The 21,665-nt window shown below is 45.8% G+C and overlaps 1 long non-coding RNA gene across 1 annotated transcript in view; it reads left to right on the top strand.

The window, feature by feature from the left end:
* Window positions 1–1,511: 1,511 nt before the first annotated feature.
* Window positions 1,512–21,665, top strand: part of LOC122208505 — a 31,647-nt gene continuing 11,493 nt past the window's right edge. Inside the window, exons 1-2 of the long non-coding RNA XR_006197264.1 lie at window positions 1,512–1,571; window positions 15,755–15,815. This is a non-coding gene — a long non-coding RNA (uncharacterized LOC122208505). The remainder of the gene's footprint in view (window positions 1,572–15,754; window positions 15,816–21,665) is intronic.

Below are 21,665 nucleotides of genomic sequence, written 5' to 3'. Positions count from 1 at the left end.
GAGATGAGATCTCACTCATCTCCTGACAATATCAAAGACACAAAGTGGCCCCTATGTCTCCTAAGAGTGACACCTGAGATAAAGTGACCAAGAACTGTCCCCAATATTAAAGGCTTCTTGGTGCTTAGGATGAGATAAATTTAGAATCATTTGGTTGTAATTTTTTTATGTCAAAATCAAAATTAATAAAATGTATGGCACCAGCTGTCTTTCACTAGTACTAGGATATGGAAAAGGTAGACTTTAACCAAAAAAATTCTACAATTACTTAACTGTGATACAGCATTCAGCAACGTTCTAGTAAAAGCATCTTGACTTCTAGGTGTTCCATTAGCTGACAAACTGGAGAATAAATATCCTTTACTTAACTGTGATTTTGTTTTCCGAAATCAAAAGCTAAGAGCAAGTGGTCTGGCAAGGGATTTTTTTTTTACGTTCATTTATTTTGGGGGGTGGGGTGGGGAAGGGCCGAGAGAGAGGGAGACACAGAATATGAAGAAGGGTCCAGGCTCTGAGCTGTAGCACAGAGCCTGAAACGGGGCTTGAACTCACAAACGGTGAAATCATGACCTGTGCCGAAGTCAGACACTTAACCAACTGAGCCACCCAGGTGCCCCAAAGGATTTTCTGATGTGTGAGTTTATGTATAAGTCATTGAAAGACATCAAAACTGCTCTCAGAAATCATCCATTGCTCTCAGGACCAAGTCCTAAAGCATCAACGTGCTCCTTTAAGTCAAGAAAGATTTGGGTCCACTTCCCTTGGGATTTGGGGGACATTAAAAATCCGATAAATGCCGAAACAGTTTACAAACACAGGCCACAAGGTCGAGAACCTGGAAACAAACGGGGAGATGCCATCTTTTATTTAAGCCTCAAGACGCATCTCCCTGCCTGTACTGATAGTCTCCCCTGGAGGAAAACTCAAAAGAGGAGTGCAACCTTCAAACAGCACTTTTTTTTTTTTTTTTTTTTTTTGTCATTTTTTTCCCCCCTTCCCTCCTACCTTCCAAGTTCATCTTCCTGCTTAAGCTCGAGTGGGCACGAGCTCACCTACCAATCCCAGCAAGGAGCTGAACACAGAGCAAGCACTCAATGGTGCAGGTGAAGCAAACGGACTGGTCCCCTACCCTACAGATTCCCAGAGGGGATGACGGATCCGTAGGCTCCGCCCTGGGGACTACAAGTCCCCGCGGCCCCTGCGGGCCAGACCGCGTGCCCGGGGTGGGGGTCAGGGGGCGCGCAGCGTTTTTCCTCCGAGCGGGCTCCAGCCGGACAAAATGCTGGAGTCTCTCGCGGCGCAGGGTCGGGGCCCCACGTTGCCCGGGACGCACCGCGCACTGTTGCTAAGCGTGGGCGGGCGAGCAGGGCGCCGAGGGCACCCGCGGCCCGCGCGCTCCGCACCTGCGCTCCCTCCGCCGGGGGCCCGAGCGTGCGCGCCGCGTGCGCTTTCGGGAAGCTTCGGTGCGCGCCGTCCGCGCCCTGGCGCCGCCCGCGTCTGTGCTGGAGAGGCGTGGGAGCGGCGTGGGCGCGTCCCTCGCGTCCTGGTGTGAAGGAGCGGTGGCCCCACGGGTGAGTAGCGGCCGCGAGCTCCCCGGCGCCGCCCGAGGAGCGCGCTTTCCCAGGAGGACGCCTCCGAGTCCGGCCCTGGAGAGCGCTGCTCGCGGCCTAGGGGGCGCCCCGTAGCCCCAGGCGGGAGGGCCGGGGGCACCCGCGGGACCCTCCTCCGCCCCTGCCTCGCAGGGAAAGGGGGGTTCCGGGACTTCAGGCGCTCAGGGGGTGCATCCCAAAGAGCGCCCTAAGTATGTAAGTCGGACGCCCAACCCACTGAGCCACCCGGCGAGCCCCTTAACACTTTAGATTCTTCAAGTGGGGCATGCCAGACCTTTTATTATTATTGGATAAATTTGACTTTTAGGGGTACCCGGGTGGCTCAGTCAGTTAAGCCTCCGACTTGGGCTCAGGTCATGATCTCACGGTTCGTGGGTTCGAGCCCTGCATGGGGCTCTGTGCTGACAGCTCAGCCTGGAGCCTGCTTTGTCCAGATTCTGTCTCCCTCTCTCTCTGCCTCTCCCCTGCTCACGTTTCTCTCTCTCTCTCTCTCTCTCTCTCTCTCAAAAATAAACATTAAAAAAAATGACCTGTAGCATTGTGTAAAATTATGGTGTATATATCATTTTGACATTTATATGTTGTTAACATGATTATAGCGATATTTATCACATTGTGTAATTATAGTACAGTATTATCGTCTATATTCATTATGCCGAGCATTAGATCTTTGGTTTATTCCCTGCTCGTTGCAAGTTTGTACTCTGAACCAGCCTCGTCTAATCCCTGAATCCCCTGCTAATCACCATTTACTCTCTGGGGTTTTTTTTATGGGTTTGACTTTTTTTAGATTCCACATATGAGTGATAGCACAGTACCTGTCTTTCTGTCTGACTTATCTCACTTATCGTGATGTGCTCAGTGTCTATCCACGTTGTTGTAAATGGCAAGGATATCTTCCCTTAATATTCCGTTGTGTATGCATACTCCACCTTTTTTTTTTTTAAGATTTTATTTTCAATTAATCTCTATACCCGATGTGGGGCTAGAATTCACAACTCGGAGATCAACAGAGTCACCAACTGAGCCAGCTGAGCCATTCACAACTCTGAGACCAACAGAGTCACCAACACTTCACCAACTGAGCCAGCCAAGTGCCCGTATACTATATCTTTTTATCTGTCCATCCATTGATAGGCATTGGTTGTTTCCGTATCTTGGCTCTTGTGAATAATGCTTCAATAAGCATGGGTGTGCAGAGGTCTCCTTGAAATCCTGTTTCATTTCATTTGGGGATCTTCCCAGAAGTGAAATTGCTGGGTCATACAGAGTTCTATTTTTAATTTTTTGAGGAATCTCCATATTATTTTCCACAGTGGTTGGACCAATTTACATCTCCACTGCAGTGAACAAGGGTTTGTTTTTGGTTTTACTTTTCACCACATCCTCACCAACACTTTTTGTCTCGTCTTTTTTTTTTTAAGTTTATTTATTTTGAGAGAGAGAAAGAGCATGTGTGCATGTGTGCATGCCCCAATAGGAGAGAGGCAGAGAGAGAATCCCAAGCAGGCTCCGCACTGTCAGTGCAGAGCCTGATGCAGGAGTTGATCCCACAAACGGGGAGATCATGACCTGAGCTGAAATTAAGAGTAGGACACATAACCAACTGAGACACCCAGGCACCCCTCTTCTTGATGAGAGCCATTCTGACAGGTGTGAGGTGATATCTCATTGTGGTCTTAGTTTGCATTTTCCTGATGATTAGTGACATTGAACATCTTCTCATGTACCTGTTGGCCAAATGGATGTCCTCTTTGGAGAAATGTCAATTACTTTTTCGGCCCATGTTTTAATTGGATGGTTTTTGTTATTGTTGTTACTAGGTTGTGTGAATTCTTTATATATTTTGCATATTAACCCCTTATCTGATATATGGCTTGCAAAAATTGTCTTCCATTTTGTAGGTTGTCCTTTCATTTTGTTAATTGTTTCTTTTGCTCCGCAGAAGCTTTTGAGTTTGATACAGTCCCATTTATTGATTTTTGCTGAGAATTTTTGCATCTATATTCATCAGGGATATTGGTTTGTACTTTTCTTGTGGTTGTGTTCTTTTTCTAGTTCTTGAAGTGTAAAGTTAACTTGATTATTTGAGATCTTTCTAACGTCTTAATATATCCACTATTGCTATAACTTTTCTCTCAGAACTGGTTTTGCTGGGTCCCACAAGATTTGATAAAAGATTTGATTTCCATTTTCATGTGTTTCAAGATAATTTTTAATTTCCCTTTGATTTCTTCTCGAGCCATTGTTTAGAAGTGGGTTAGTTTCCACATATTTGTAGATCTTCTTTCTCATTTTCTTGTTGTTGTTGATTTATGTTTCACTGGTCATTCTGACCATTGTCGTCAGAAAAGATAGTTGGTGTGGTTTCAGTCTTCTTAAATTTGCCAAGATTTATTTTGTGGCCTGTCTCAATCTGTCCTGGAGAATGCTCCCTGTGCACTCGAGAAGAATGTGGTTTCTGTAAATGTCGGATAGCATGTTCTGTATTAGTTCACTTGTTCCAAAGTGTGGTTCAGTTCCAACATTTCCTTGTTGATTTTCCGTCTGGATGATCTATATGTTGCTGATATTGAAGTCCCTTATTATCATTGTATCATGGTCTGTTTCTTCCTTAAGATCTGTTAGTATTTGTTTCATATACTTTGTCGTTCAGGCATTAGGAACATATATATTTATGATTGTTATTGTCTTCTTGATGTATTGACCTGTTCATCATTATATAATAACCTTCTTTGTCCCTTGTTACCCTTTTTGGCTGGACGTGTGTTTTGTCTGATAGAAGTATGGTTTTGCCTGCCTTCTTTTGGTTTATGTTTGCTTGCAATTCCATCCTTTCAGCTCGGGCCTCTCTGTGTCTTGAGAGCAGAAATGAGTCTCCTGCAAGCAGCATAGAGTTGAGTGGGTTTTTTTAAATCCAACCAGCCAGTCTGTGCCTTTTGATTGGCACGTTCAACCACTTTACAGTTAGGGTGATTGCTGAGATGTAAGGACTCACTACTCCCTTTTATCTTTTTACCTTCTGGTTATTTTGTCTCTCTGTTGTTTCTTTTTTCCTCTGTTTCTGTCTTTGTAAGTTGGTGGTTTTCCATTGTGATTTGCTCTGTCTGTCCTTTCTTTATGTTTCATGTCTTTGCTGTAGTTTTTTGCCCTGTGATTACCATGAGGTTTACACCAAACATCGAATAGATGAAATAGTGCCCTTGCTGCCGATAGTAGTTTATCTTCATTCGCCTGTAAAGGCCCCATCCTTTTACTCCTCCTTCTTCTGTATATTTTTGGTGTCATAAATTACCTCTTTGGATGCCGTGATTTCATCACCAAATTGCAGTGGCTGTGGTTATGTTTAATGCTCTTTTTTTTTTAACCTTCATGCTGTATTTCAGTGTTTAATATACTATTCTTAAAAAGAGTTACACTTTTCTAATGCTATTTATCACCTTTATCAGATTTTTTTTGTATTTGTGTCCTGTTTCTGCTTGAAGAACTCCATTCAGCATTTCTTGTTAGGCAGGTTGAGTGGCGATGGGCTTCTTCAGCTTTTGTCTGAGAAAGTCTTTCCTCTCCTTATATCTGGAGAGTATTCTTGGCTGGCAGTTGCTGTCTTCCAGTATTTTGAAGAGGTCACGTTAGTCTCTCCTGACCTCTAGAATTTCTGCTGAGAAATCTGCTTATACCCTGATGGAGGTTCCTTTATAGGTTACTACCTTCCCTTTGCCACCTCGGCTGCCTTTAAAATTCTTTCCTTATCATTGTCTTTTGACAGTGTTGTTGTGATGTGTCTTAGAGAAGGTCTTTTTGCCTTGAGATTATAAGGTGTTCCGTTAGCTTCATGGGCTTTCCACTTTCTTCCCTAGGTTTGGGGAGTTCTTAGCTATTGTTTCTTTAAATACAGTCTCTATTCCCCTCACCCTCTCTTCTCCATCATACCTGTTAATCTTGTGTTGTTTCCTCTGATGGAGTCTGATTGTTCTTGGAGGGTTTTGTGGGTGGGTTTTTTTTTTTTTTTTTTGAGATTTTATTTACTTTTTTTTCAGTTTATTTATTTATTTTCAGAGAGAGAGAGAGCATGCACACATGAGCAGGGGAGGGGCAGAGAGAGAAAGAAAGAGAGAGAATCACAAGCAGGCTCCTCACTGCCAGCACAAAGCCCGACGTGGGGCTGGAACTCACAAACCATGAGATCATGACCTGAGCCAAAATCAAGACTCAGATCCTTAAAACTGAGCCACCCAGGCTCCCAGATATTTTATTTTTTTTTAACTAATCCCTACACTCAACATGGGCCTCAAACCCACAACCCCAAGATCAAGAGTTGTGCACTCTACCCACTGAACCAGCTGGGCACCTCAGCTCTTTTGAATTCTTTGTAAGTCAGCTCACAGTATTGTGTCTTTGGGTTTAGTTGGTTGCTGGAAAATTGTCATTTGCTTTTTGTGAGGCCATGTGGCCGTGATTTTTCATGGTGTTTGATGAGAAGTATCCCTGACCCCGCACTTGAAGTAGGGACCCTCTTTTGGGTAAGGTTCTGTTTACTTTGAGTCTAATCTAATGGTTCAACCGATGAGCCCCACAGGAGCCTTTCTTTTGTTTTCCAGAAGGTGGCGCTAGGGCATAAGTCTTGGTTTCTCTTGCCAGTGCCGTCTTCCAGCTCAGGTTGGGAGCATGTGAAAAAGCAGGTTGAGGGAAAACGGTGGGGGTGGCACAAAGTGGGGAGAAGTATGTGCTTAGCGCTGTGGCTCTGGGTATGTCCCCACCTTGGAGAGGGGGTGTCCCAGAGCTCCTCCTGGGCAGACAGCACAGGCAGCAGGAGCCAGTTCTCTCAGTTTTGTGTGCACCCTCCCCCTGCCCAGCCTCACCCCAGCCTTCCCACTGGTCTTGGCACTCTCTCCTCCGAAATACGGGTGTTGCTGAAGAGCGGGGGACCGTCTGGCCACAGCCAGGCATGCAGACTTCCACTGACCCCTTCGCTGCCCACCTCCTCCACTGCCAAAGCCACCACTGCTGTCATGTTGCAGGCACCTCCAGGCCCCGGCCACCTACCTTCCTTGCACAGAAGGATGAACCTCTGGTGTCCTAGTGGGCTGTGCAGAGGTGCTGTCGTTCAGTTACAGATGTGGATTCATTGTGCCCAAAAATGAGAGAGGAAAGGACCAACTCCTGTCACCATGATGCTAACATCGCTCTGGTTGTAAACTCTTGCGTGTGTTTATACCAAGTGTACGTGCTTCACGCCATGGGAGGTACAAGATGTCACTCACCCAGAAAGCCCGGACTCTGTGCTATCCACCTTGGCATCCCTATGTCTGCACAGGTCCCGGCATGTCGTAGGACCTCAACAAATGCACAGTGGCAGACTGACAGGGTGCCCAGTGTAAGCACGACTCACAAAGATTTTTTCTAGGATGTGAAAAGATGCACACTCGCCATAACTCACCATCTTCCTCCCACCCGGTGAACCCCACTTCGAACAGCACGCCGTTGTCACCACTTCCAGTTGATGGGATGAAGGGCTGGCTCAGAGATGGAGAAAGCCCCATCATCGCAGGGAACAAGTGACAGCCTTAGCTCTGGCATCGAAAGGTTTTTGGACCAATCTTTTCCATCGTCGTTCTTCATTCCTTGATACTCCAGACGGGACGAGGCTCACTGCTCGGTGCCCCAAAACAAACCTCCGAATCCAAGTGGATATTCAAAAAGGAAAAAGGTCCATCCACCTCTGTCCCCCACACAGGTGGATTTGCCGCGTCTTTGTCAGCTCCCGCTGCTCTAACAGAAGACCCTAGACTTGGGTGGGGGGTCTTGGCTCTAGAGGCTAAATTCTGAGACCAGGGTACGAGCGTGTTTGGATCCTTGTGAGGACATTCTTCCTGCTTTACAGACCGCTGCCTTTTCCTCTGTATCTTCCTGCAGTGAAGACAGATCGTCTCTCTTGGGTCTCTCACAAGAAGAGACTAATCCCATGCACGAAGACTCCCCTTACGACCTGGTTAGCGCCCAAAGGCCCCACCTCCCAACATCATCACCTCGGGGGTTAGGGCTTCCATATGGGAACTTTCAGGAAACACAGACATTCAGTCCATAGAAGTAGGATACTCCAACCCAGTTGTTCTTACTCCTGGCTACTTCTTGGCTCCCTTGGAATTAAAAATAATTTAGAAGGGCGCCCGGGTGGCCCAGTCATGATCTCCTCATTCGTGAGTTCGAGCCTCATGTTGGGCTCAGGGCTGACAGCTGAGAGCCTGGAGCCTGCTTCCGAATTCTGGGTCTCCCTCTCTCTCTCTGCCCCTCCCCTCCTCATGCTCTGTCTTTCTCTCTCTCTCTCTCCCTCTCTTTATCTCTCAAAAATAAATAAACATCAAAAAAAATTTTTTTAATTTTTTTTTAAAGTTTATTTCTTTTTGAGACAGGTAGAGACAGAGCATGAACGGGGGAGGGGCAGAGAGAGAGGGAGACACAGAATCTGAAACAGGCTCCAGGCTCTGAGCTGTCAGCACAGAGCCCGACGCGGGGCTCAAACTCACGGACCGCGAGATCATGACCTGAGCCGTAGTTGGACGCTTAACCGACTGAGCCACCCAGGTGCTCCAAAAAAATTTTTTTAAGGGGAAGAATATTGAAAGTGTCCATCCCCGAGTAACTACATTTAAATGAAAAATACTGAGTTGCTAAAAATAAATAAAGTGGAAGCCATGTAGGCATAGAGCACAGTCATGGATATGAAATGTAAGTTTTAAATATTGCCATCACTTTATAGGAAGCATGTCTAAAGCCGCCAATGAAGGCATACTGACGGTATTTCTTTCCAACTTCATTACCTTAACGACGTCTCTTACTCAGCCCACCTCTGTCCTGAATCCCAGTACAAGCAGTCCAAGGAACTTACCAAAGCGGAGGAGGCAAAGGAATTCAGGGATCATCCTGGCCCTGCAGCCTGCTCGAAGGGCCTGCTTCAGTTTTGCAACCATAGGAAGGAGGGAAGCCCCCCACGGTGGTATCTTTGGCCCGCCCTGCTCTTCCTTCTTCTCTCTTGACCCGTGAGTTTCATGACACACCCATGCTCCCACGGTGAGAACCAGGTGGAGTGCACAAACAGCCCCACAAGCGAGTACTTCTGGTGTCGCAATCCTGCTCTGATTGCGTGCGAGCTCAGGTCTCAGTTCTAACTCCTCTTAGCCCCGAGCACTGGGACCAAAGGATTCTGTTTGAGGATACGGAAACCGGTTGATGTGGAGAATATTGCTAATTCCCTGGCTAATGGAAAAGACGCTGGAGACTGGTATGAAATGAGGTCATCCACATTGCTGAGTGTTTGAACGGCTATAGCGAGACCCTTCATTAAGGTCGTTAAAAAGTGCGTGAAACACCCCCACCCCTCCATCCAGGCACACGAGGGTTCTTCCATCATGGGAAAAAAAACACATTTTTTTAGGTTGATTTATTTTGTGAGAGCAAGAACACAAGTGGGGAAAGAACAGAGAGAGAGGGAGAGAGAGGATCCCAAGCAGGCTCTGTGCTGTCAGCACAGAGCCCGATGTGGGCTTGAACCCACGAAGCTGTGAGATCGTGACCTGAGATGAAATTAAGAGTCTGACACATAACCAGCTGAGCCACCCAGGCACACCTTTCATGGCAAAACTTTTTAAAAAAAGATTTCCCTGTTTTTTAATTAAGACTTTATTTTTTTATTTTTAGGGTTTTTGTTTTGTTTCTTGAGAGAGAGACAGAGAGGCAGCCTGAAATGGGGAGGGACAGATGGAGAGAGAGAATCTTAGGCAGGTTCCACACTTCATGTGCAGCCCGACTCAGGGCTTGATCCCACGACTGAGATCATGACCTCAGCCAAAATCAAGAGTTGGATGCTTAACCAACTGAGCCACCCAGGCACCCCTTAAGATTTTATTTTTAAGCAATCTCTACACCCAACATGCACTTGAACTTACAACCTTGAGATCAAGGGTTGTGTGCTCCACTAACTAAATCAGCCAGGTGCCCCCCCGCCCCATCATGGAAAACTTTGATCTGCACACAGTTATTGATGAAACAAGCAAAAATATCAGGCTAAAGAAGATTAGAACAACAGGATTAACCAACTTGACCTAGTTAACGTTTTCAGAGCACCACTACCCCCAGCAGTTACAAAATGTACATTATTTTCTTTTTTTTTTTTAATTTTTTTTTAACGTTTACTTTTTTTATTTTTGAGACAGAGACAGAGCGTGAATAGGGGAGCGTCAGAGAGAGAGGGAGACACAGGATCTGAAACAGGCTCCAGGCTCTGAGCTGTCAGCACAGAGACCGACGCGGGGCTCGAACTCACAGACTGTGAGATCATGACCTGAGCCGCAGTCGGGCGCTCAACCGACTGAGCCACCCAGGCGCCCCTGTACATTATTTTCAAGTAGGCATGAAGCATTAACCAAAATAGGCCACATGCACTGTTAAAAACAAAAAAGGTGGGGCGCCTGGGTGGCTCAATCAATTAAGCACCTGACTCAGGTCATGATGTCTTGGTTCATGGGCTCAAGCCCTGAGTTAGGCTCTGTGCTGACAGTGCAGAGCCTGCTTGGGATTCTCTCTCTCTGCCTCTCTCTCTCTAAAGAATAATAATAATAATAATTAATTAGTTTTTAAAAATAAAAATTAGGGGCGCCTGGGTGGCTCAGTCGGCTAAGCATCCAACTCTTGGTTTCAGCTCTCGTCGTGATCTCACAGTCTGTGTGAGACTGAGCCCAGTGTTAGGCTCTGTGCTAACAGCAAGGAGCCTGCTTGGGATATATTCCCTCTCTCTCTCTCTCTCTCTGCCCCTCCCCTGCTTGCTCGTGCTCCCTCTCTCTTAAAAATTAATAAGCTTAGGGGCGCCTGGGTGGCTCAGTCGGTTAAGCGTCCGACTTCAGCTCAGGTCACGATCTCACAGTCCGTGAGTTCGAGCCCCACGTCGGGCTCTGGGCTGATGGCTCAGAGCCTGGAGCCTGCTTCTGATTCTGTGTCTCCCTCTCTCTCTGCCCCTTCCCCGTTCATGCTCTGTCTCTCTCTGTCTCAAAAATAAATAAACGTTAAAAAAAAATAAGCTTAAAAATAAAAAGCAAGAAGGAAAAAAAGCAAAAAGAAGAGAAGATTTGTGTCTCTGGGAGTGAGGGCTCTAAGTCCTAGTTTAATACGTATTTAGGAGATTGGAGCGTGTGGCGGTTACTTTGGACTTACGACGGTTTAAACCTGTCTATATATTCTTTTCTGTTCATCACACCAAAAGTTAGAGTCGAATTCTCCTCTTCTGGAACACGGGCCATTTGTAGCGGCTTGCTTCTAACAACCAGAAGGCAGGCAGGTGTGCAGGGAAGGGTTAAGTCAGCAGGCCCGCCTTGCTCAGAACCTATGTGTTACTAAGAAAGTCCTGTCTTCCCCTCAGGGCTCACTTTGGCAGCTCCTGAGGGATGGGCTCTGAGCCCTTGGAATATTCTCCCTGGTCAGCCTAGCAGAGTGCAGTACCCCCTCTGTAACTCTGCACCAAATCTCTGTAGAGAATTACATGCTCTGGGAGAAGTGGATTCTCTAGGAAATCTTTAGGGAAAGTAAAGAGGTGTCAAACATCCATCAAACAAGACAAGTCAAAATGGTGTACCACTTGCTGGGAGGCAAGATCATGTTTCTGAAGGTTCTGTTGACCTACAGATAACCTGAATCTGAAAGTGAGTGGATACGAGACGAATCCAACTGAGGTCGTTCTGCAAAGTAACTAGCCTGTAGTCTCAGCTCACGAAAATCAAGGGAAAACCATTCGAGAGGGAAGAAGATGAAGGAAGTGTGGCCGCTGAGTGCCACACGTGACCCCGAACTGGATTCTCTCCTTGGGAAGGGAGGTCCTGGGACCATTGGCACAACTTGAATGAGCTCTTGAGTACGAGAATGCAGCCATGTATCCGTGTTGAGTTCTGACTCTAAGGGGTGTCCTGTGGTTGTAGAAAAGAACACCTATATCTGCAGGGATCACACACTGGAGTGTGCAGGCGATGACCGTCACTGTGTCGCACTCTGGAATGGTTTGCAAGCCAGAAGGCTTTCCTCCTGTACTCGGACACCGTGTAGGCTGGAAGTTGCTACAGATGAGATATCTGCAGATTGCACCTTTCTTTAAAAAGATGTTAATTTGTATGTTGTGAGATTATTTTCATCTTAATTTTCTGTGTTTCTAATTTAGTATGCACTCCTTTTCACTGCAGTTTATAGATGCTATTTAGGTGTCCTTAATTGGGCACTCCATTGGGTGGAAACATTCCCATTACTAATAGATTTCATGAAAGATAAATATCAAAGAAGACTGAATGCATTTTATATCTTTTGTAATGCCTGGTAATGGAAAATTGTTGCTTCATATTCATTTTTTTAATGTTTATTTTTTTTTAAATTTTTTTAAAATGTTTATTTATTTTTGAGACAGAGAGAGACAGAGCATGAACAGGGGAGGGGCAGAGAGAGAGGGAGACACAGAATCTGAAACAGGCTCCAGGCTCTGAGCGGTCAGCACAGAGCCCGACGCGGGGCTCAAACTCACGGACCGTGAGATCATGACCTGAGCCGAAGTCGGACGCTTAACCGACCGAGCCACCCAGGCGCCCCTAATGTTTATTTTTGAGAGAGAGAGAGGTGTGGGGGGTTGGGAGAGAGAAAGGGGGACAGAGGATCTGAAGCGAGCCCCATGTGGGGCTCAAACTCACAAACTGCGAGATCATGACCTGAGCCAAAGTCAGACGCTCAAGTGACCTAGCCACCCAGGCGCCCCTCCGTAATGATTCTTAATTCAAAAACTCACTAAAAGAAAATGCACTAATAAAGATTAGGTAAAATTCACATCCTAGTGTTTGGTCCTCTGACTACAAGAAAGAATAAGAGCCTTATTAAATGACCAGAAATCTCTCCCTTCTGCAGTATATGCTCCATATGCTGTGCTTTTAAGTATTTTTTCCAAAATCTGATAAATAGAGTCAAGTGAAGAAGTAGTTCTAACAATTCCAACCAAAGATACACAAACACTTAAATAATGGGGTAGACAGGCCATCAGCCATCTTTCAAATGGGTTGATTTGTGTCCCTCCAGAAGATGTTGAACTCCTAACCTCCAAGACCTATGAATGTGGCTTCATTTAGATAATCTATTTTTATTTCATTTTTATTTTAGAGAGAGCACGAGCAGGGGAGGGGGACAGAGGGAGAGGGAAACAGAACTTTAAGCAGGCTTCTTGCCCAGCATGGATCCCGACATGGGCTTGATCCCACAACCCTGGGATCATGACCTGAACCAAAATGAAGATTCAGATGCTCAACTGACCGAGCTACCTAGGCGCCCCTGATTTCATTTTTATAAGGTGTGAGGTTTCAGCAAATCAGGACGCAGAAGGGAACTTCCTTATACTTATAAAGGGCTTCTGTGAAAAACCTACAAGTAGTAGCATATTTAAAAAAAATTTTTTTAACATTTTTTCATTTTCGAGAGACAGAGTGTGAGCAGGGAAGGCGCAAAGAGAGAGGGAGAACAGAATCTGAAGAAGGCTCCAGGCTCCGAACTGTCAGCACAGAGCCCAACTTGGGGCTAGAACTCATGAACCACGAAATCATGACCTGAGCCAAAGTCAGATGCTTAACTGAATGAGCCACCCAGGCGCCCCAAGAAATTAGGCAGTTTAAAGAAAGGCATGCAGAATAGAAATGGAACAAGTAAAACTGTCTTTAGTCACAGAGAATATGATAAACTATGTAGAAGTTTCTAAGGAATCTACAAAAAGTTGTAAGAAATAATGTATGAACTTGGAAAGTAGCAGCATTTGTCAGTAACAAAAACAATAATTGTATTCATATGCCCACTCAGGGAACCACTGCAAGCGATAATTCAGAAAGCAGCAACATTTATATCACATCAATGAACATGAAAAACTTAAGGATAAAATTAAAGTGGACATATGTCAGAGCTGAACAGTGAAAAAGGCAAAACACTGATGAGAGAAAATCAAAATAGATAAACCATGCCCCTGGATCAGAACACTCAATATTATTAAGGTTCACATTCCCTCCAAGTTGATGTATGGTGTAAACGCAATCCCATTCAGTATCCCAGTAGCCTTTGGGAGAAATTGACAATTTGATTCTAAAATGCATTTGATGGGGCACCTAGGTAGCTCAGTCAGTTAAGCGTCCAACTTGATTTTCGCTCAGGACATGATATCGAGGTTCATGAGATCAGACCCCACACTGGGCTCTGTGCCGACGCCGTGGAGTCTGCTTGGGATTCTCTCTCTCCCTCTCTCTCTGCCCTCCCCTGCTCACACACACGTTTTCTTTCTCTCTATAAATAAATAAACTTAAAAATATACTTAAAGGGGTGCCTGGGTGGCTCAGTCAGTTAAGCGTCGGAGTCTTGATCTTGGCTCAGGTTGCGATCTCACAGTTTGCCAATTTGAGCCCCATGTAGGACTCCGCTGACATGTGGAGTCTACTTGGGATTCTGTCTCTGCCTCTCCCCCACTTGTACTCACTTACTCTCTCCCTCTCTCTTTGTCAAAATAAATAAGCGTTAAAAAATTTTTTTTTATTTAAAAAAAAATTTTTTTTTAACGTTTATTTATTTATGAGACAGAGACAGACCGTGAACGGGGGAGGGTTAGAGAGAGGGAGACACAGAATCTGAAACAGGCTCCAGGCTCTGAGCTGTCAGCACAGAGCCTGACGCGGGGCTCGAACTCACGGACCGCGAGATCATGACCTGAGCCGAAGTCGGACGCTCAACCGACTGAGCCACCCAGGAGCCCCAAACTTAAAAATTTTTAAATATATATACTTAAAACATTTTTTTACATGTACATGAAAATTAAAAAGATCTAGAATAGCCAGGATCATTTAAAAATCTGATAAACCAATAGCCTCTGTTTTCAAGACTTTTAAAAAGCTACAGTAATCGATATAGTGTGGTATAAGCCAAAGTATAGAAAAATGGATTACTGGAACAAGAGTTCAGAAATCAACTCATGAATCTATGACAAACTGGTTTTTAAACAAAAATGCCAAGGTAATTGAGTGGAAAAAGAAGAATCCTTTCAAGAAATGGTGCAGGAACAACTGAGTTAATCTATATGTGAAAAGAATGAACACTGACTCTTAGCTGATACCATCTATAAGGGTGCATAGTATATGTGTGGCAAGACTTCCTGGTTAGAATACAAAAGTTTTAGCTATAAAAGAAGAACTTTTGTCAAAACTCCGACTTTTAAGAAGATGCAAAGTTTCATTTAAAAATGCGAAGAGAAGTAACAGACTGAGGTAAATATTTGCAAGATGTGTCTGTTAATAATGGACATATTCCCAGATTATATATATTCTTACCACAGAGTATCAGGAAGATTAACAACCAAATTAAAAAATGGACAAAGTAGGGGCACCTGGGTGGCTCAGTCGGTTGAGCGTCCGACTTCAGCTCAGGTCGTGATCTCACGGTTTGTGAATTCGAGCCCTGCGTCAGGCTCTGTGCTGACAGCTCGGAGCCTGGAGCCTGCCTCAGATTCCGTGTCGCCCTCTCTGGCTCTCCCCTGCTCGTTCTCTGTCTCTCTCTCAAAAATAAACATTAAAGGGGCGCCTGGGTGGCTCAGTCGGTTGAGCGTCCGACTTCGGCTCAGGTCACGATCTCACGGTTCGTGAGTTCGAGCCCCGCGTCGGGCTCTGGGCTGACGGCTCAGAGCCTGGAGCCTCCTTCCGATTCTGTGTCTCCCTCTCTCTCTGCCCCTCCCCCGTTCATGCTCTGTCTCTCTTTGTCCCAAAAATAAATAAACGTTAAAAAAGAAATTAAAAAGTAAATAAACATTAAAAAAAAATTTTTTTTTAAAAAGGGCAAAGTATATACTCATATACTTCATATACTTCATGAGGAATATATACATATTTCCAGTAGTACCCGAGAAAGTGCTCACAACATAGGTCAGGAAAAGGCACAGTAAAAGCCACACTGACCAAATAAATAATGATCCCAGAAACAGACCCACACACATATGGAACTTTGGTTTATGACAGAAATGGTAGATCAGTAGGAGAAAGATTAATTGTTATGTGTTGCATAAATTCATACTTTGTTGGACTGATCTTTATGCCTGTCCTCTGTCCCAGGTGAAGAGTACAGAAGAGGAAGCCGTCATCTTCTCCTGGAGCGACAACATTCTCAACAGAGGTGAGAATGCGTGTTCCATAAGAAACTGTTCAGGGTCAGTGGGTCTGATCTGATCAACACCCATCATTCCCCTGGGCAGCTGCGGGGTCTGTGGGGAGAAGGACAGAAAGAGATCACAGTGGGGGGCGGAAGGAAAAGGAAGAATATTATTTCTCCTGGCCTCTAAACACAGGTTCTCCACCAGAGGAATACCACCCCATTCCCCAACATCTATATCTAGGGATGTTTGAGAAACTGCTATAGTATGTGCTTTTCTTCTTCTCCCGTGCTTATTGGGGGCTTTAACTGGTATTTAACGGGGAAAGCAGATGCTAAGTGTTTCTGTAATCAATAGGACAGGCATACATGGTAAAGAAATACCTCACCTACAAGGCCATTGGCCCTCCTACTGAGAAACAGGAAGTGTTAATGATAGGGTTTGGGATTTAAGGAACCATATATCGCTACAAAAGTCCAGCTGCTTTACGTGGTTCCTTGTGGAGACTCCCTTCTGGCTATGCCAGGCTTCAGTCCTGGTGATAATCAGAAACATGACAGAAAGACCCAGTCGGATGAGGTTGACTTTGGTGTAATCCCCCAGTGTGGTACCTGAGAAAACTGAAAGAACGAGATCATGACTGGTATCCCTTCTGCTCAAATGGATCTACCAAATGTGACTCTCACACACCCTCTTGTGTTTCCTGGCCAGTGGTCTTGTACCTTCACTCAAGTTTTATTGAAAACATAATGTAGGATTTCATGAGGTCTATAATGGCCCTTCTTTTTGTCTTCTTTCCTTTATATTCTCTGTGCCCTCTCTCTCTTCCTTCGTTTATTTGGTCTTTATCTCATTTCCACTTTCCCGCATTTCCTTTCTCCTTTCTCCCTCCAGGGATTAGGGATTAGGAGCAACACAAAAGACTCAGAGCACTTTTATTGCCTTCTTCAGGCTGTCATAACAAAATGCCACAAACTGGGTGACATAAAGCAACAGAAATGTATTCTCTCACAGTCTGAAGTTTCGAAGTCTGTTGCGACCGGCGCAACAAACACCGAGATCAGGGTCCTGAGTGAGGGTAGGGGAATGTAAGAAAAAAAGAAGAGAAGAAAGTTTGGGAACAGGAGGGTCCCCTGGGCTGATGGCCCAAGTGACGGCTTTATTGTTGCTGTACACAATCTTTTATATCCAGACTCTTATGGGTCAGGCCATTCTAAGAATAAACAGGTTTCACATAATCGCTGCCAACCAAAACATTTAGTTCTGTGTTTCTTGTGAATTTTCTAGACGGGTCACAACAAGACCTTGTTGATAAGATTGCTAGCAAAACACAATTCCCATGTTTGTTTCTATCTGACTCGGGGTAGAAAAAGGGAGGTAGCATTACTGCCAACACCTGCAGACCACAGGCTTCAGGAATTAACTTTCTCAGCCTTGACAAGGCTTTCGTATGCCCTTGAAAGTGGGGGAATGGGAGGGGGAACCACCGGGTTGGCTGAGTCAACAGGGAACCGTTGCTCGACCCGGTCTCAGCCTGGCACCGGGGCCCGGCCTCCCACATGAATGGGAGGGGGAACCACCAGGTTGGCTGAGTCAACAGGGAGCCGTTGCTCGACCCGGTCTCAGCCTGGCACCGGGGCCCGGCCTCCCACAGAAGTCTGAAGTCAAGGTGTTGACAGAGCAATACTTTCTCCAAAGATTCTAGGGAAAGATCCTTCCCTCTTTCCTCTTCTAGCTCCTGGAAGCTCCAAGCACTCTTTGGCCTGTGGCCACATCACTCCAATCTCGGCCTCTGTTTTCACATGGCCGTCTTCCTTCAGTATGTCTCAGTGTCATTACTTACTCCTCATCTTTTAAGGACACCAGTCACATTGAGTAAGAGTATTCCCTAATCCAGTGTAACCTCATGTGAAGTTAACAAATGATTATCTGCAAAGACCAGATAATGCTATTTCCAAATAAGGTCGCATTCACAGGTACTGGGAGTTAGGACTCACACACACCTTTTGGGGGACAAAAATCAACCCATTACGGCTCCAGCAGAGTGCCAAAATCTCATAGCTGGCCCAGTATCCTCATAGCACAAAACTTAAACTTCATATAGGCAGTGAGCCCGGGAATTTTGGAATTCAGAAGCTAAGCATCTGGGTCATGGTGCATATCAGCTGCAACCAAGTAGGGCTTGAAGTTGGCTGTGGACCTGGTTCCTAAGGAGGAGCCTGTATGTGCATCATCCCTCTCAGTAGAACTGGGAATAGCTATGGCCTATAAACAGGGAATTTCTCAGCGTCACACATCCCAGTTACTGCCGAGTCTATCTGTAAACTCAGTGGTAACCACGTTCCCTGAGGTGAGGTCCATGCAGAGTAATTTCTAATGATGCCACCATATTTTTAAAAATTTCTTATTGTTTATTTTTGAGAGAGAGAGAGGGAGAGAATGGGAAGGGGAGGGGCAGAGAGAGAGGGAGACAGAATCGGAAGCAGGCTCCAAGTTCTGGGCTGTCAGCACAGAGCCCGACGCGGGGCTCAAACTCAGAAGCCGTGAGATCGTGACCTGAGCCGAAGTCAGATGCTTAACTGACTGAGCCACCCAGGCCCCGATGATGCCACCATATTTAGAAAGTCCCCTCCCCCTCTCATTACTGACCATACAGGCCTTCATTTCTAATTATAAAACGTTTATTGACTGTGGGAAGAATCAGGAAGACACAAAGTTATAAACCAAGAAATTCATTTGTAGCATCCAGTGAAGTAGAATTATAGTAGAAACCAAGGTAATTTTCAACGATGTAGTACGGGCCTGGCGACCCAAGTAGATACCACACACATGACCCAAAAGCAGAGTGCTGTAGAAACCCTGCATCTGGAGAACAAGACAGAGTCATCGAAAATTAAATTGTTAACGCGAAGATAAACCAAAATGGTAATAGCTGCAGACAGTAGTAGAAGGAATTCTGCTGGTGACCAGCTTAATGATTTTAAAGACTGACAGGAGAGATCATCCAAGAATGCAAAATAAAAAAGGTGAAACAAATGGAAACGATGAAAGACTTAAAAGGAACATAATGGACGCAATGGAGAAATGAGAATCAAAGACTAACAGAACAGTCTTTGATTAAAAATAATATATTTCTGGGGCGCCTGGGTGGCTCGGTCGGTTGAGCGTCTGACTTCAGCTCAGGTCATGATCTCACGGTCTGTGGGTTCGAGCCTCACGTCGGGCTCTGTGCTGACAGCTTGGAGCCTGGAGCCTGCTTCTGATCCTGTGTCTCCCTCTCTCTCTGCCCCTCCTGCACTCTCACTTTGTCTCACTCTGTCTCTCAAAAATAAATAAATGTAAAAAAAAAAAATTTAAAGAAGGACATGGAAAGGATAGGGAATTTGGGATGAAAGAACAAGTAGGAAAAATAATCACCATCTATTGTGTCTCTTTGGCCAAACACAGCCCTGTAAAAGAATCACCCATGAGATACAAGCTATTGTTGTGGAACAAGGTTCCCAGTCACTTTATGACAGACTTCCTTAGATACTGGCAACACTTGGCTAGAGTTAGACTCAGTCACCAGGCTTCCCCAGACTGCCTCATGGTTATTGCCCCGCTGGAGCAATCTAGAAAATGTATCGGGGGGGGGGAGGGGGGCGCCTGGGTGGCTCAGTTGGTTAGTCGGCCGACTTCGGCTTGGGTCATGATCTTGTGGTCCGTGAGTTCGAGCCCCGCGTCGGGCTCTGTGCTGACAGCTCAGAGCCTGGAGCCTGCTTCAGATTCTGTGTCTCCCTCTCTCTGACCCTCCCCTGTTCATGCTCTGTCTCTCCCTGTCTCAAAAATAAATAAACGTTAAAAAAAAATTAAAAAAAAATGTATCAGGGGCTGTAGAAGAAATGGCTAGATTAAGTGCACTTTGGGATAGAGAACGGTCATAGTGTGATTTGCGGAGTGTGTGTGTGGGTACGTACTTTTGCCTGAGTGCTAAGAGCTCCTGGAAATTGACATCATGCCTGTACATGAATATTACTGTAATAAAGATTTTACGTTCACAAGGAGTTTAGTTAGACATGCATTTCTAAGAAGAGAAATTTCCTTCTCCCGTATGGAAAAACGGTTTGGTGTTTCTGGGGGAAAGTGAGAAGTTGATAGGACTTTTAGGTGCAAACACGTGCACGCATCAAGAAAAGCAGGGGTGCCTGGGTGGCTCAGTCGGTTAAGCCGACTTGGGCTCAGGTCATGAGTTTGAATTTGAACTCACAGTTTGTGAGTTCGAGCCCGCGTCAGGCACTGTGCTGACAGCTCAGGGCCTGGAGTGTGCTTCAGATTCTGTCTCTCTCTCTCTCTGCCCCTCTCTCCCCTGCTTGTGCCTTTCTCTCTCTCTCTCTCTCTCTCTCTCTCTCTCTCTCTCCCTCTCTCTCTCTCTCCCTCTCTCTCTCTCTCTCTCAAAAATAAACATTAAAAATGGTTTTTTATTAAAGAAAGAAAGTCTGAGAAAGTGGAAGATAGTGGGCGTATGCCAAGGCATGCTAAGGACTGCTGTTGCAAAGTCAGAGGAACACAAAAAATGGAGGAAAGAAACATGTAGAGAGAGCAGAGACCTGTGGACACCTCAGAAGTTGCACATGGGAAGCAGCATGACCCCCACGTCTAGACAGAGCCTGGTCCCTGTGCATCAAAGCACCAGGGGCCTGGACCCTTGTCCCTCCTGCCCAGTCCCTGCAGAGAGGGCAGAGCCCCAGAACAGATCCGTCCCCATTGTGATGGGCCGTACTGTGGCAGGAGGGCATGTGCCACTTATGATGTTGCTGAAACTGGGCAGAAGGCAGAAGACCATGGTCAGACCGCACACAGTGTGAGCAGATTTAGTGGTGGAGATGAGATTTCCTATGGGAGCGAGTGGGATGGCTGGAGTCACAGATGTGAAAGGACCTTAAGCTGCCCATAGCTGTTGGAAGATCAGAGTAGAGGGAGGCACTCAAGTGTGAGAGTCCAGCTTACCCTGTAAATTAAACTTAGTGAAGAAAACATATCAGCAAGCATCATGTAGTCATTTCAAGTGAATTCCTGCTAGAACTCAGTGCCCTCCACCTGCCGTCTCTTGACTGAGGACCACGCAGGTTCTGAAACCTTCAGAGCTCTTCAGTTCCTGCCTCCCCAACGCCTGCCCTCACTCACTGCCATGGATGCTGCTGGTAGGGACGGGGACCCTCTCCCTGCTTCTCCACTGGGGTATATCTCTCTGAGGCTCCAGGGTTTCACCCAATATGATTAGGAAGAACATGTTGGTTGGACACAGGCTTGACCACGTGGCTTCTCATCACACTGGCCCAGGCCACAGAACTCAGGTTCACTCTGCACAGCACCTCCACAGTGATCAGAGGGGACCATTGTAGAAGTCTTTTGTAGACCATTGTAGAATCTCACTGGGGCTGCCTCGAAGCCTGATCACAGGGGCACACGTTCTCTCAAGGACAGAAGACAGGAGGGACATGCTTTCTTTGCTGACAGACGACGGACAGTCCTATGTGATGGGTTTCCAGTAGAAATAGCTCCTGAGCCAGGGGGAGGGGACGATAGGATTCATTCCCCCATGGAAATAGCAGTAATCTTCCTATGAGCAGTCTCTAATCACTGTGACAGCCCTGCAGACGGGCATAACTGTCCTCGTTGTATGGATAAGGAAATCGGGCCCAGGCACCACAACCCGCGTGCGCAGGAGAGGAGGCTCCAAAACATGAGTTGAATTCACTTCTTTCCTGGAAACACAATTAGAAGGCCTAAGAAGGACATTCTTTTCATTTTCCCACGGTGAGGGTCTGATGTAAAGAGAGCGCATAGACTAACCTAGAATCTAGGGATCAGAGAGATGTGGTAAGAACTTGGAT

Source organism: Panthera leo, chromosome E2, assembly GCF_018350215.1.
Source record: "Panthera leo isolate Ple1 chromosome E2, P.leo_Ple1_pat1.1, whole genome shotgun sequence".
Classification (NCBI taxonomy): Eukaryota; Metazoa; Chordata; class Mammalia; order Carnivora; family Felidae; genus Panthera; species Panthera leo.
This window is presented reverse-complemented; position numbering and strand designations above follow the sequence as displayed.